The sequence below is a fragment of the Rousettus aegyptiacus genome, unplaced genomic scaffold, assembly GCF_014176215.1.
Source record: "Rousettus aegyptiacus isolate mRouAeg1 unplaced genomic scaffold, mRouAeg1.p scaffold_m13_p_5, whole genome shotgun sequence".
NCBI lineage: Eukaryota > Metazoa > Chordata > Mammalia > Chiroptera > Pteropodidae > Rousettus > Rousettus aegyptiacus.
Genome location: NW_023416308.1, coordinates 33,320,325 through 33,336,946, shown reverse-complemented (window position 1 = coordinate 33,336,946; position 16,622 = coordinate 33,320,325).

Genomic DNA, 16,622 nt, shown 5'->3' with positions numbered 1-16,622 from the left:
AATATGTAGAGTGAAAGGCCTGCTGGCAGTTCCCAGCCTTTAATCCTCAGGTTACCCATGATTCCTGTTTCCCCTTCACAGGTGTGGGGAATGGGCTGTTAGCAATCCCAGTAGAAATCTTCCTTTGTTCTGCAGGTGTCCTCCTGGCCTGGCTGTAGGGCTGATTAGCACATTGTAGTCTCTGAATGTGGCTTGATTAACATTTTTAATTTTCTTGCCTCCTCCCTACATCACAATGAAGAGTATATAAGAGGGTCAGAGAAAACTAGAAGTAACCTCTAAACTGTACCTGGAAATTGGCAGTTGTCCAAGTAAAAGAAAGGCCTTGGAAGACAGAGGTGGGGAGTCATTCGCACAGAGGGGACACATTGTGCAAAGGCATCTCCTTTGTGGAAATGTAAGTCCTCAGAGTGCTGGGGGGCAGAAAGGTGTGTGTGTGTGGGGGGGGTGGCCTCAAGAGGGAAGGGAGCAGTTTTCCCAGTGAGTGCCGAGGGTGGAGCAGTAAGCAGGACCCCCTAAAGCCCTGCTGAGGATTTGGAAATGGGGAGCATTGAAGGGTTTCAAACAGGGTTTTTAAATGAGACTGAAGATGTAGTAAAAGCATTCTGGATGCTGTGTGGCTGACTGACAGAGCCAAGACCTGAATCAGAGAAACCAGAAGAGGCTAAGGTCATGTAGGTAAAAGGACAGCGAGCTGAGTGGGTGTCAAAATCAGCAAATAATTCAGTGTCTTTGTGAATTCCTTGCCTCTCCTCAGAAGAGGGAAGGAGTTAATGACTGCGTAGTGTGAGTTGAGTTCTGTCATTCACTTATGTGCCCATATGAAGTGTATATGAGCAGTACAGTTATCCTCACTTGATTTAACTGAGGCTCTATAAACAAAGTTCAGGGGTTGACTGACAGAGAGAAGTAAAGGACACAAATGTGCTGCTTCAAGCCCAGGTCTGAATGACTCCAGAGTCCACCTTTTCTTTATAGTCAAACATCACATGTTATCTGATAAACTAGCAAAATCCCTGTCAGCTCTGTGTCGCTGGCAGATTGTCATAAGATTTACAACTTAGAGAAAACTAATCTCTACTGGTGCGCATCCTAGATCAGCACACCAATCACACACAAAGCTCAGGAACCTGAGACCCCTCCAGGACGCCTCTGTTTACCAGCACAGTGCCAGGCACACACCTGCAGAAAGTTTGTTCTGCCCCTTTCCCAGATTATTCCAGTTACAGATTTATTAAATGGTTTTAAATTAGTTCTCATTCAGATTTGTGCAGTTATTCCTTTTCACACTCAGCTGTTTTTCATGTTCAACTTAAATCTGGGTTCAGAGTATTTCACAAGATGGTCTTGGATTATAAACTAAAAGAGACCAAAAAGGCGGGAATGTTCAAAACAAATTTTACAATGTCATGTCATGGTTAAGTCTACAAATACAGTCTTGTATAGTCTCTTCTCTCTGCTCAGAGTCAATATGATACCTCCGTGATATTTAAAGTGGGGTTCTGGATATTTATTTTCAAGTCCCCTCTCTTTGAGTTCTAATGCCTTAGTTCCCTCTAAGAAAGAAACCCACAAAGAAACCCCTCTTCCCTCTGACCGTTTAAACCTCCCCTCCCAGACTAAATCGTCTTCCAGATATTTTCATTGCTCATACTTCCATAGGTTCATAGTTCTCTTCTATAAAGGCGCCCACATTGGCTCCTGTCCCTCCACCCGCCCCTGACTCTCAAGAAGGAACACACTTCTCACAGAACAACTTAAGACTGAGCTTAGGAAATCCATTTAGTTCCCAGATCCTGTGATAGATGCAGTGGCCAGCAATTTGGGTTCTGTCCAGCACAGCGATGATACCTGTCAATCAACATAGCCTTCACGAGAAGATGGGACTCCGGCCTTCCAGTTGCAAATAAACAATAACAACAAACCTCTACTCAAGTTTTTTTTTTGTTTTTTTGTTTTGTTTTGTTTTGTTTTGTGGGACCAGGCCACTTATAAATAAGAGAATGCCCCGGAGAATATTTTAATCATCATAATTGAGGTATTTATCACCTAGAAGCATAGCCATTCCTCTGTTGCCAGGTTCTTTGGGTTATTTCAGCAAGACTTCAATGCTGAAGTGATTGTTATGACTTCTTAGGCTGCTCATTAGGGTGCACACAAAATAAGTTTTTATACAAGTCTGGGCAGGTCCTCTAGGCAGGCAAGAAGAGAAATCTGTTTTAACATAAGAGAATAGATTTTTATTGGTGGAAACTTTAGGTGCCATGTTAGCAGTGAGTAAGAAATTTTATGTAGAAGGTATCTGCCTTCCATGCATTCTCATTTTGTCCTTTTGGGATTTTGGGATAGTGGACCTTCAAAGGTTTCTTTTTTAATTTTTTAAAATCATGTCTATGTAGTAAGGTACAAGAGGGAATATCTCAAGGAACTTACAAGTTTAACAGTGAATAAAATATGATTTTCACAAAAATCCTTTGTTTATTTATTCATATAATCAGCAAACATTTGTTTACTTGGGCACTAGATATCCAAATATAGGCAAGAGTGGTTTACAGTCTATCAGAGAGAAACACATTTTAACAGTAAAAAATAACTACAGTGCCATCAAGAAGTGCTATTGTTCAACAGTGTGAAAGGCTCCATGGCAACACAGAGATGGAGAACATTCTGCCTGAAGGGCCATGGACGGCTTCCCAGGAATTGTTTTGAAGGAGCCGTTTCACCCTTTCACCAGGAGATGAGTGAGTGGCGAGGCTGGCAGGAGGATATTTTAGGTAGAGGTAGGGTGACGAGCCATTCTGGTTAGCCTGGGACTGAGGGGTTTTCTGTCACTGCTAAAACCAAGACAGTCTTAAGAGAGCCCTGCTGGTCCATCACCTGAGAGACAGGAAATATACGCTAAGTGTGAAAATGGTTAGTTAAGTCCTTACCATTTTTATAATAATGATCTGTTCCATGTTATCAATGTTTTGTTTTGTTTTGTTTTTTCTTTTTAGGGTAACTTTTTTTTTTCTGGGCTAGCAAGAATTGTGCTTATTGCAAGGTATTCATAGTGACAGCTACAAGATCCATTTTCTTTAACAAATTATACTTCATTCATTCTAAACAAATGAAAGGAGGGCTTCCATTAAGTCCTTAAATGGAAATATAGAACTGAGAGGTTACTACATTTTGTTCTTTATTTTCTCTCCTCTCTTTCCCTTCTGACGTCCTCCTCCTTCCCAGCCTCCATCTCTTTCTTTGGCACCAAGTGCCTTCTCACACTTTTTTCTGAAGCAGCAGCACAGGAGCCGTCTGATCCAGAGAATGTCATTGCTGGCATCTGGGAGCAGTGGTTCAAGAACTAACCTAACACACGGGCATTAAACAAGTCCATTTAGAACCTCGAGAGGGAAATATCTAACAGTATAATCATCATAATAATAGTAATACTAATAATAATTAGAGCAGCAGCAGCAGCAACAACAACAACAACAACACAATATTCGATTTCTTCAGAAGCACTCCAAGTGCTTCGCCCGTATTAGCTAATCTCGTGTGGTGAGGAGGTACAATTACACCCAGCCAGGCAGTATATTTTCAAAAGCCATCAGGCCGCAGGAATTCAGTTTGGTCACAGTATTTATAGTGGCTCTTTTTCAGCATCTGATTCTTTACCCCTCCCTCTTAATGAATCTCAGTGTTGGTGGAAATGCATTTATACCTTCCCTCTTTTAAAAGCTAGAAATGAGAATGGAAATGGTCTCATTAGCCCCAACCCCCCATTTTCACATTTACAAACACATACATATCTGCATTATATGTATGTTTAGATGCATTTTCCCATCTCTTCACTTATGAAACCACATGAATGACGAAAGCTCCAGATAGATGAGGAATAGGACCACACGGAAGTTTCAAAAGTTGTGCCAAATGGCATAAAGAGTACCAGGAGGAGCTGAGATCTGACCTTCGACACCTCTCAGAGCAAGGAGCTGACCAGTCATCTTCAGCATGATGACCACTTCCCGTAGGAGAAACAAGAGGGGAGTGGGATCAGCTGGGCAGCCTGTAGGTCCTTAAAGCAGGGGTGTGAGTGCTGGATTCATCAGGGGCCTTCAGCACAGCGCCTGGCGCTCAGCGAAACCTCGCTGTGTATTCTTTGAGTGATGAATGAGTCTGCAATGAGAGAGAATCAGACTAAAGGATTCTAACTCTCCAACGAGAAACAATATGAACAAGGAGAATGTAACCAATAGAGCTTCCCCCTTCATACCACCCATTTTTATAACATTTTCCCAGGATCCCAGTGCCCTCTTGACTCCCTTTACAAAATTTCCATTTTCCTGGAAACAGCTGGCATTCTCTTTTTCTTATTTATTCAATGAAGATTTTGAAAGAGAGTAGGTAAAATTCGTGGGTTCTAGTATCAAACACACGTGCCTCCCCCTCCTGGCTCTGTCACTTAGTAGTTGTGTAATGTTGGGAATGTTGTTCAACAACTTAGAGCCTGTTATTTTTCTTTAAAACAGGGAGAGCAGAAACTTCCTCAAAAAACCGCTGTGCAGAGACTGGGGACTTGGGGGTTCTCTGTTCATCACAGTCACTCAGGAACTCGGGCTGACCGAGCAGTCTCTACCTCCAAGGCTGCCGGTTGGTTGAGCCAAAAGGAAAGAGTGCTCTGAAGGGTCTCTTGTTAGCACTTTAAATGGGTAAAAGGACCACGTATGTCTGATTGGCTAGAACCAGTCACATGGTGCCGCCCACCACAAAGGATCTGGGAAGTACTATTCCCACAGATGCCAGGAAGGCAGAGAGCCAGAAATCTTTGGCAATTAGTGCAATGTGTAAAGTACCTAGCACTATGACTGGCATGCTCCAAGTTGTCCATCCATGCTAGTTATATTTCAGTTTGGATCTCTTATATAGAATATTTCGTGTGTGTATTATTTTAGAATATTCAGAAGTGGTGATGGCTGATAATTAATTGATGTATTATGTTTTCCTTTGCTGAATATCTACGATTTAATGGAAGAGTCTTGGAAACATGATATTAAAACTCAAGGCCTGAATCTTGCCAGTAACTCAGATGGTGGAAAGATTCGGGTTTCCTGGAGGAGGCAGGGTCTGGACTGGATCTGGACATTTGGGTAGCAACTCAGTAACAAGCAGCCAAGGACGACTTTCCGCATGCGGCACAGAGTGCCTGAGTTCTTTACTTTGCATCTGGGAGTTTATTTACCATATGCTCATTAATTTATTTATTGATTTACTTATTCATCAAATGTTTACTCAGTGCTTATGTGTGCCGGGCTCTGTGAATATATCATTGAAGAAAGCAAAGATACTGCCTTCATGAAGCTTGCAGTTTAGAAACACCAACAAAAATGAGCACATTTTTAGCAGTAGATGCTGATAACTGTATCTATGAATAAAGCAGTATGAGGTGTCAGACATGCCAGGGTGGCAGAGAGCAGGGGGTATTGCTATTTTATTTAGAGTGGTCAGGAAAGAAATCAAGGGAGCAGGCTCAGTGGCGACCTAAAAGATCTTTCCAGACAGAGGAACCAGCAAGGGCCATGGCTCTGAGGGGAGAACTTTCTGGACCTATTTGAGGGAAGAGTGGAATGATGGAAAGACTAGGAGCTAGGAGCTGGGGTAGCCGGCCTTTAGTTCTGGTTCTGCTACTGACTTGCACTGGTCCTTGGAGCTAGCGAAACAGCAACGTGGTTGTTAGGATGGGTTGGGAGGGTTTGATCCCAGCCCTGCTCCTTACTAACTGGATGAGCTGGGCAAGTTTTGTTACCTCTCTGCTCTTTAATTTTCCCATCTGTAAATATGGGGGAATCCTCATAGTTCATGTCCAATTTGGGAGGATTAAATGAGTGAATTCACACAGAGCACTGATACCAGGGCCTGACATTCTGGGAACCTGATTTGAGGTGAGCTATTTCTATTAGAGCATGTTGCTTCTCCTCTGTTGGGTTCAGTACAGTCACCCACTGATTGCAAGCTTCAGAGAGGTTCTCTCAAAGATTCTTTGGAAATCTGATGCTAATTTACATGTTATTCTGTGGACCATTTCATATCATTTGTTCCTTTTTTTTTTTTTAATGGCCTGCTCCCATCATAGTCCTCTTGCTGGATTTCACTTCTTTTCCATGAAGTCAAGGATGAGGTCCTTCATCTGTCTTTGCTAGACTTCAATTCCCTCTGTGTCACTGGCGGACTTTATTCATCCTGGGAACTTTACACACCATTTCAGTCTACTTAGTTGATTAAGAACATTCTCTCCGTAAACATAAATACGCTGGCAAGGAATCTCTGTAGCAGAAACCTTACAAAATGAAATTTCAGGCTGTTTTCTGTTTGGAGGCCAAGTGCCTGGGAAAGATGCCATTTTAACTAGGGACACCAAGTCACAGACACTCACCAATGGCCTTCTTTGCAACATCATCCCAGCTGCCGACAAAGCATTGCTCGGCCCACCTAATTACTGTCCTGGCCGTAGAAAACCCCTCCAGTCTCTCCAGAACTCAGGGCACCCTGTGTGCTCTGTCAGTACTGGTGGCCAATCGACAGTCAGATTGGAAGGACAGGGGTTTTAGAATGAAAGCTGGAACCAGGGACAGGTGTTTCTCCTTCTGTGATTAACACATCCTCTGTGAGACATCAACCCTTGTGTTAGGTCACAGAGTGAGTGAATGCTCTGGGTCCAGGCGTGCTGGACTTGCCCTCCCTAGCTGGCTGCTCAGTTCCGTAAGGACCCAGAATGAAGTGTCCTGGGGAGAAGGGTGATCAGAGAGCCCAGATGAGAGTGTGAGTGCCACCATTTACAGAGTCCGTGACCTGAGTCTCCTGTTTCTCATCTATAAATCACGGGTATGTACCTTCGTTTTGATGAATAAATGACAATATGTGCCTTTATCAACGTATTATTTATTATCTTACATAAATAACGTGCATATTTTTCTTGCTAAATAGATGGTTGTTCTTCAATTTCAGATCTTAGCAAGGCCGTAACCTGTATTTTTTAGGGAGAAATAAGAGAGAACAACGGTACCTAGTGAGGAATCCAGGTCAAGAAAACTCAGCTCCGGGTGGATGCTGTTCCTGTGTCTCCCCAATTTTTCTTCACCCTTGGGATTACTTATTTATCTCCAAATGAGTGCTCTTTGCAATTCTTCCTTCTTCAGAGCATGCTGACCACAAGGCCTGGAGAGGGGCATCTGGACAGGGCCTGCCAACCCCACCGTCTGGCCTGCGCCCTCGTCAGCTCCCCTTCTTACCACCACCCCATCGCGTGAGAGCCGGTCACCCACCTGCTCTTCTTGCCTTGCCGCCTTTGCTCTGGCTGCCCCTCCGCCTTCTTTGCCCCCTCCTCAAGCTTCCCTACCCACAAGACTCCTCCTACGCGGCTCTGGGATCTGTCCAGGACGACCAGGAAGCCTTTACCGAGCCCCCAGGCTGGGGGAAGTCGCCTCCTGTGCTTCCAAGTGTGCCTCCAGCCCTCGCTTTCCTCCTCGCTGTGACTTTCCGTTTACCAGGCGGCCCCCGCCTCTCCCCGTCCTGTGGGCAATGATCTTCTGGCACAGGGGTTTTGTCATTTTTATTCCTGCATCCCAAGCCTACCTGGCCCTACAGAGTATGTTCTTAATTTATATTGGTCCAACACATGCAAGGTCGAGGAGGCTGTATGAGGGGAAAAGTAAATGATTTCCTTCAAGGTCTTCCTAGCGAAGGGGCAGTGCAGCCAGAACTGAAACCCAAGAATTCTGGTTCTTCACAGAGTTTTCCACGGAATCAGGCTAGCTGCAGCTTGGCTCAGCTTCAGCGGGGGGTGGGGATGTTTGGCTGGGACAGCGCAGCATCTCTGTGGATCACCCTCTTCACGCTGGGGCTCTCTCCGTACCCCAGCGAGGACGTTCACAGTCCGCCCCAAACTGGAGCCGCTACCGTCATGATGGTTAAGGCAGCAGCGCCACCTCCTGGCCTTAATGCCTCCAGTTGTGGCTTGACTTCGGAGGTCTTGGGCGCCCTCTTGTGGGCTTTCAGAAGATGCAACACAAAAGCGACTTTGTTATTTCCAGGTTACAATTTACTCTGATGTCTTTGGGGCCATTTCCACCTTTGATGTTTGAGTAATTCTTTGGGCCTGTGCGCTGGAACTAAGACTAGGAAGCAAGACTTTATAACAACGTAGAATGCAGACTATTAGAGGCATACGATGTAATATGTTGCCAAGCAAAAATGGCATGGCATGCTCCTTGGTGACAAAATGTCCAGATAGCTCCTCTAAGTAGCACGTACACAAGTGAAAACATGACAAGTGGTGAGAAAAGAACTGTGGAGAATTATGCAAAGGAATTGGGTAGCAAAAAGAGGTGGAGGGAATGGAAGTGGGATGCTATTCTGACCTACATGCCCTTCCTCCAGGACAGATGTCACTAACAAGGCCATTTGAAAAAGGAGACCGGAGTTTTTTCCTCAGATAGAGTTCTAAGACATTGCCTGTTTCCCTTGTCTGTACCGTTTAGTAACATACCTGGCCCCTGAATTTTCACTCAGCTCTGTTGTGTTATTGACAATCATCGACAGCCTTGGTGGGGGCTCAACCTCAACTCCTCTCTCAGCCATATAAGAATCTAAGTGTCTTGGGAACATGAGCCTAACTTGAAATACACTTCCCTGAAAGGTTTATTTTGTTTGGGGACAAATCTCATGTTAATATGTACTGCCAAAAAATTATTGATGTTGAACTATTGGTTTTCATTGCTGTCGAACATAGTTTTATAGAAGAACAAGGGGCAGTCACCCTCTAAGGTCAACTGGGACAAAGGCTTTTGACTGGATGGGTGGGACTTTCTTAGAACCCTCTGGATAATTAAAAAAATAAGTGGAGAGACATTTAGAATGACTGCTGTCTGATGAATAGCGACACCCACAGTGCAAATGAACTGCTCATCAGTGGCACTGAGTGGGTCTAGTCTAGCTTCAATGACTCACAGACAGCATTTTGCTGGTTCCCAGAGAGAAAGCCCAGTGAAGACCTGGAGCCCCAATTACAGCTTAGCTTTGAACATATGCTTGGACTTCCTCTTTATTCCAAATGCAGACTAGTCCTGCAGGGTACTGTCTAACCCACAAAGGTTGAGAAGAATGAAGAAGCAATTTGCCAGTATTTGTGCAGGTGTAAGTACTAAAGGGACTCTGGAAAAAAATCAGTATATATGCTCTTTTTTTTTTTTTTTTTTTTTTTTTTTTCAGTAATGCCTCTTGAAATACTTGAAGGCATGGAGGGATGAAATTTCATGCTACTGGCCTTGCTCTCTTGTTTGTTTTATTTTTGATTTTAATAAAATTATTTCAAAATCAAAACCAGTAGAAAATTGAGAGCTCGTAGTCTGTTCCGATGAGTTGTCACATCACAACTTGTTCTAGGAAAAATGAACTATTAGAAGTGAAATATATTAACTTTCCAAGTATTCATCCCATTCATTTTCCCTCTCTGGGACCCAGTTTCCTTCTCTGTACAGTTGGAGGTTGACCTGTCAAGGAACTTTATGGTTCTAATTCCCTTTGATTCTTTGAAAGGAAACCTTATATCATTCCAAGGGTGACTGCATGTCACACTGTCACACACGATGATTCTTACTTTACAGAGAAATGTTTATCTGCTCATTCATTTCCATCCATTCATTCAACAAATAGTGGATGCCTACAATGTTCCTGACACTGCTGTAGGCACCCAGAACACGCTGCGAATAAAGCAAGTTCTTGGCCCTCATGGAGCTTGCAGTTGAGGATTACATATAATAGAAATTTTAAAATATATGTATGATACAAGTACAGACCCTAGTTCTGAAGCAAAATGTGATATAGTATAGTATAATAGAATATAATAGTAGCTAGTAATAAGTGCTATAAAGAAAAATAAAGCAGGATAAGGATTATGGGATAAAGAATGCTAATTTTATTTTAGACAGAGTGGGTAGGAAAGTCCTGTCTGAGAAGACCATGTTTGGATAGAGACAGTGGAGTGAGGGAGTGAGCTGCTGGAAGTCCCGAGAAGGACCACACCGGGCAGAGCAAGTGTGAAGTCTGGATGAAGGCATGCATGGTGTGCTGGAGGAAGACAAGGAGACTGGGGACTTCAGGGATGAGGCTGCATTCCTGGATTCCATCTAAGGCTTTGAAATGTGATAGGTCACCATCGGAGAGCTAGAATGCTCTGAGTTAAGAGTCAATGTTGTGAGCATGTTACAAGGCACAAGAGATAAAATACAGTCTCTGAGCTGAAGGACCCTCAGAACGAATGTACACTGAGCCACAAGGGCGACAGTAAAGGCTGGCAGGAGGAGGTGTGTGCCAGGGTCAGATGTACGGTGCAGACCCTGGCTCTGAAGAAGCTTCAGAGACTTGAGGCGCCTCGCCCAGCAGGAGGAATCAAATCTGGACCTTGAAGAAAGGGCACACTGAGAAGAGGAAGCTTTTCAGTCAAGGAAGGAGTGAGTAGTTGGTAGGCAGTAGCTCTGGGCAGGGCCTATTTGGAAAACGGCTTGGTTGTAACAATAGCAGCTCACAGCAGAGCGATAGGTCACGGCATGGCCCCTCCTTCTAAGGCTGGATGCAAAGATGCTTCTCTTCATCCCAAATGATGTTTTATGATCAAAATGGTTAGGACTCCCATGTCCTCTATTACTCTACGAGAGGGTTAATGGTTTTCCCTTGGGGCCTCATCCTCTCCAAGTGCTGAAAGGGATGGTGACCTCATAGGCCGCCAGGCCCCCATACCCTGTCTGTAAAGCAATCCTGCCCCCAGGGGCACAGCTAAGGAAGGATGGCAGCTTAGCACCGCCTGGAGCACCACGTCTTTCATCGTGTGAACCTCTGTGCTCTGCACGCTGACCAAACCCTCATGATGGCCAAGGGCCTCTACCCCGGGGACCAGCTTTCTGCAAATCAATGTGACTTGTCCTAAAATGAGCCTGTCTCCATTTTGGCCTGTGTTTTCCTTTGTCTGCTTCCAATGTGAAGATTTGCAAGACCCCAATTCACTAGGGCACAGAATAGAGTCGGGGGCCTCAGACCATCTGTCCGCTGAGAACTGTGGGTGTGGAATACTCCCAGGGCTGGATTCTGAGCCGTGCCTGCCAGCAGCATACTGGTGTCCGCCTGCTGCCACCATCTATGAGATAATGTCTCTCCATTTTGGGATTGTTACATAGTTACATCAGACCTCGACGACTGGTGCTCACATTCCAGGCCTGAGACCAGTGTGACAGCAGGGAAACCTGAGCTGTGAGAGGACATTCTCAGGCTCAAAAATCACAAGCCTGACAGGGAAAGGCATTTGATCTGGAAACAACACCATTTGGGTTATTTTAATGCCCTGGATTTGAGCTGGCTTTTAAGTAGAGCCCCTTCTGTCACAGAACTTTGGTGCCAAGTGACCCTGGCAGATGACTTACACTTGTTTTTAACTGTAGAACAAGGTCATGTCTGGTTTGGGTGCACTATGAGTGGTATAGACCATGGACAAGAGGGAAGCCCAGTTCAGGTCTATGTTTTCTGTGCACACGACGTGCAGTCAGCCGCATAGACCAGCTTCTGAGGCTTGTGGCGGATGGTCTGAAATGAGTGCAGCGAGAACTTTCTTCCTTGTCCAGCCTCTGCTCCTTCCCCAGCAGACAACTCCTGAAACATTTACACTTGTTCAGGATACAACAGTGTGGTATCGAATGCCATCTAGGCAAGTTCTTTGATTATCCTGAACTTGCAACTAAAAGGTAGAGACAATTGTCAACCACTTAGCCCACCATCAGTCTATCGATCAATCAATTTATGAACCCAGACTCTATATGTACCTATTACTTACTGAGCATTTTGCTATGTGCAATGGAGAATACAAACCTACACACAGCATCATCTGTACTCTCAAGGAGTGTAGAATGAAGGTACACAAAAAACAAGTCTTGTACTCAGGGCATAAACAAATGGCCAAATATTGACTGGTCTGGCACTAATGATAATTGCAATTGGAAGGGAAAGAAGAGACACTGTTTCAGGGGACAAATAGCAGGAGAAAAGGCCTGCACCCATCCCAATGAGTCATATTAAGCCTTTTCTCTCTTAAGACTGAAGACAGAAGACCCTTTCCTGAGAAGGGTGGGAGAGTCTGCTTTCACTTCAGGCTGTCAGTAATATTGATGAGAAAGGCTTTTCACTTAAATGTTGAAGGCTTTAGGGTCTTATCTCTGTATTAAGGATAGATAATATTGGTGTAAGGCAGCAGAGACATCATGGAGCTAGAAGTTCGAAGACCCAGGTTCTAGTCTTGGCTCTGTCAACAAAAATAACAAACAATTTAATATGCATTGTGTGCTAGAAGTTGTTCTAAGAATCCTAAATATATTAACTCCTTTAGCAACTTCCTTCACCCAGTCTCTGAGGAGAGTAACATTATTGTTCCCATTTAAAATGGCACAGAAATTTTAAATCAGAGGACACAGGGCTAATCAGTGGCAGAGCTGGGATTCCTACCTGGTTGTCTGTTGGCAGAGCCAATTTCTTAATACCTGGGCCGTTACCACTTGAAAAAATGGGAGTGTGATCTTGGGCAAGACAAACTCTCTACATTTCAGTTTCCTTTTTGGTAAAATGAGGACATTAATAAATTCCCAAATTACCTTAAAAAGTGATTCTCAAGTTGTAAATGAGTATGGGTATAAAATACTGAGTAATTTAGAAAGTCCTGTACATGCGTAAAGTATTACATTCCTCAGATCAATGATGAAAAGATAAAATAAGATGGATGCTTCATGAAAAATACTCTAGAAAGTGAAAAACGAAAGTATACACTGTGATTATAAATACTTCCATAATTCTGAGAAAGGCTAATTGGAGGGGTTTAGGTTCTTGAATTCCATGAAAATTTGGGAGTATGGCTTATTTTTAAAATCTGTATGGTATCCTTATCAATTTGATTTTTGTAGGCTTAAAAAGAGAAAATGTAGTTTAGGAGCTTTTTATCCTAGGACCCCAAAGAAAGTCAAGATGTTCTTTTCAGAATGAACATCTCAAAGCTTTTTTCTGTTTTTCTTCATTTTCATCATGCTTCCTTTCTTTCTTCCTCAAATTGAGACCCAAATGAGGTAAAAGAAAATCTCTATTGAGATAAAAGTCAAGATGAAATTTAATCATTCATTCATTTTCATGGTAAATGATCAGAAAATATCATCACTGTTTCAGAAACTAGCCAAGACCAGAAAGAGGGTCTTTACTCTCTACCTGATGTTATAGAGTTGGACAGGGTCTTATCTATTATCCAGTCCAATCTCTCTATCTGGAAGGAAAGAAACCAAAGTCCAAGGAAGTGAAGAGATCTGTCCAAAATCGCTGTGACCCATGACTAGAAATCATTTCCTCCAATGCCCAGGCAATGTGTGTTCTGCCCCATTTCATTGCATCTGTTCTTGGTGAATTTGAGGTGAGTGGGAATTTGTTCAAGATCCATATCATGGCCCTGTGACAATGCTAGACAATGTCAGGAGATTTTTTTTAAAACCCATCTTTGAAATGGTTCCTTCTCTGCCTTTGAAATGGTTCCTTCTCTGCCTTTATAAGCCTAAAGAATTAAGTAGGCACCATCTGGATGGGTCTCATAGATACTATTAGTCACCTTTTTTCTTGTGGCTAGGAGAACTTCCTTTAAAACTTAAATCTGCACCCATTTAGGGTGCTGCATGTTCCTGTGAGCTGAAACAATCAATTACCACAATTAAACATCAACAAATCCCCACGAAGCTTACTTCCTACTCCCCTCCATCCCTGCCTTCCCTTTTCACATACTGGAGGCACTGACAGGAAGATAATTCAAGTCCTTTGCTGTTATCGCTCCTCCCACTTTAGCTGAGCATTATAAACAACACAAAATACAATAGAAAGAGGGGTGGGGGTACCTTTCACCAGGGGGTAGATTGGAGATTAGAGTATGCCTATTAGGAGGATAAATCAACATCCTTTTTTGAGCCCAGAATTCATCAATTTCTCCTGTAGTGATTAAGAGGCCATGTCACTTCAGCAACCAAGCAGTTCCAGCTGGATATGTGCTTATGAAATGGATCATGGTTAAGAGCTGCCAGTCTGGGGTCTGCTTCTGGGGACATTTCCACCTTAGATTAGATAGCCTGTCTCAAAATCCATTAGAGGCAGGAGGTAGCTGGTTACTACAGCAACAGGTCCCTCAGAGCTTCACCAGTTTCAGGTGAAGGCTATTACAGCTGCGAACTTGCTCAGGAAGACCTCCTTCAGTATCCAACTGAGAAGTGGTATACTTTCACAGCAGAAGAACCGTCTGCAGGAGACAAAAGCCTATGGCTTCACCTTGCTCCCGTGGAACTCGGCGTTCTTCCTGTTATCTGGTTTAGTTACGGGGATTTTGAGGGGTGTGGTCTCTACTGTGTGTGTAGGAAGACGGAAAGAAAATTGCCATATGGCGATGAGAATGCCAAGCCTAACTGAAGGAAAGAAAAATGTTACTCATTGACACAAGAAAGCTGCAAACTTAATTTATGGATCAAGTAACTGTGTGCAGGCAAAGTCTGTTACGAGCCTCAGTGGAGAAGATGAAGAAACTAGCCAAGGCTTTTGAGAATTTGTGAGATGATAGAAAATAGTAGGTGCCATAATATATAGTACCTAATGCTGGAGAAAGTATAGTAAAGAAGACAACCTGCCTTCAAGTTTACAGACAGGCATTTCTAAGTAGCAGGTTAGGATAGACGCTTGGCTACTCTGGGTGCTTCTCAATGAAGATACCCGAGTATGCTTCAGGCAAATTGTGCTAACTCTAGCATATTTAAGATAAACTTTTATTAATTACATTTCATTTTTTGAAAAAGGACTCCTTCATATTGCTTATCAGTATAGGTAGCCAAAAGTCATATAGAACTATGAACAGGTGCAGTTAGCAAGTTTTTTACTTTTACCCTTCACTTTTCCCATTTGAACATTAATTTTTCAGCATTCTCTCACAGTTTTCAGAAAATTTCTCCAGGAGGGTGAACTTGTAGAGGTGATTTGAAGGAGAGAAAACCAGCCATATCTCCAGAGGCTGTTTTATATTTTTTAATGTCTGAACTGTTTTTACAACAGGTTTTCCATGGAAAGCTCAACAAATCACTAAACTCTTTGAATCTCAGAATCTGGACTTAAAATCGGGGGAAGAGATTGACATGGCTAACTTTCTAGTTGTGTTTCTTAGTCAGCTCAGTCTGCCATAACAAAATACCATAGACAGGGTGGCTTAGACAATAGAAATTGAACTCTCACAGTTCTGGAGGATGCCAGCAAGGCCTCTTCTCTAGGCTCATAGGTGCCCACCTTTCCACCATGTGCTCCCATGACCTCTTCTTCATGTGTATGAGAAAAGAGAAAGCCGTGACATCTTTTCCTCTTCATTAAAGGACACTAATTCCTCCCCTGGGGGCTCCACTCTCATGACCTCATCTAAATCTAATTTCTTCCCAAAGGTCCACTTCCTAGTATCTTCACATTAGGGGCTAGGGTTTTGACATATGAATTGTGTGTGTGGAGGGCGGGGGGAGGGTGGAACACAAATATTTGGTCTATAACATTGTGTGAAGAGTTTGGAATATGTAAAGTATTTATCAAAATGTTTAATCTTCAGGTTGGTGGTTATTCTGATTTCATATAAGGAAATACGAGGGCGATCTTCCTCATAGAATACCAAACATGGAGTCAAGGGCAAGAAATATTGTATATTTAAAGTTTAGGTATAACTTTAAGTTAACTTCATATTAATTTATCCAAAAGGCAGACAGTGGGGCAACCAAGTCAACCCGCAGAGAGTGGTAACCTGAAACGGAACAATTTAGAGATAGAGAGCAATTTTGGAGCTGCACAAGAAAAAAGGAGAAATGACAAAGATACAAAATTTTTTCAAAAGGTTTTTTTTTTTTTTTGGTTGTTATTTACTCAGTTTTGTTTCTAAGAAAAAGGTTTTGGAAATAAATGTAGAGAAGGAATTTAACGAGACTAACTACTACTCCTAGGCTGCCTATTATGAAAGATACTAGATGAGGAAATTTTCCATTACTTGGGAAAAATCTACAGAAACCCTAATCTTATAAAGCAGTGCCTCCTAACCTTTTTGGCACTAGGCACCGGTGCTCCAATGAGAATCTAATGCCTGATGATCTGGTGGAGCTGAGGTGGTGATGCTGGTGCTGGGGAGCAGCTGCAAATACAGGTGAAGCTTGGCTTGCTTACCTGCCGGCTCACCTCCTCCTGTGTGGCCCAGTTCCTAACAGACCAAAGACTGATATCGGTCCACAGCCCGGGGATTGGGGACCCCTTTTATAAAGAACTCAGGTTATTCCATCCCAACAGAGGGCATTATTCCACATCGAAAACCTCAGTATGTGGAGCTTGCTGAAACCTAAGCCCTTGCCCCAATCCCCTCCAGACTGCTAAAAGGAGGTGTATAGCCTGCTTTTTAAGCATTAAGTTCACAGGTATGACTGCTACGTCCATACATGCACACTTATCTCCTCTATTGTCTGTCTAGACAAGCTTTTACCCTGTAAATGCCATATGCTACTCACAAACCCACATCTGAG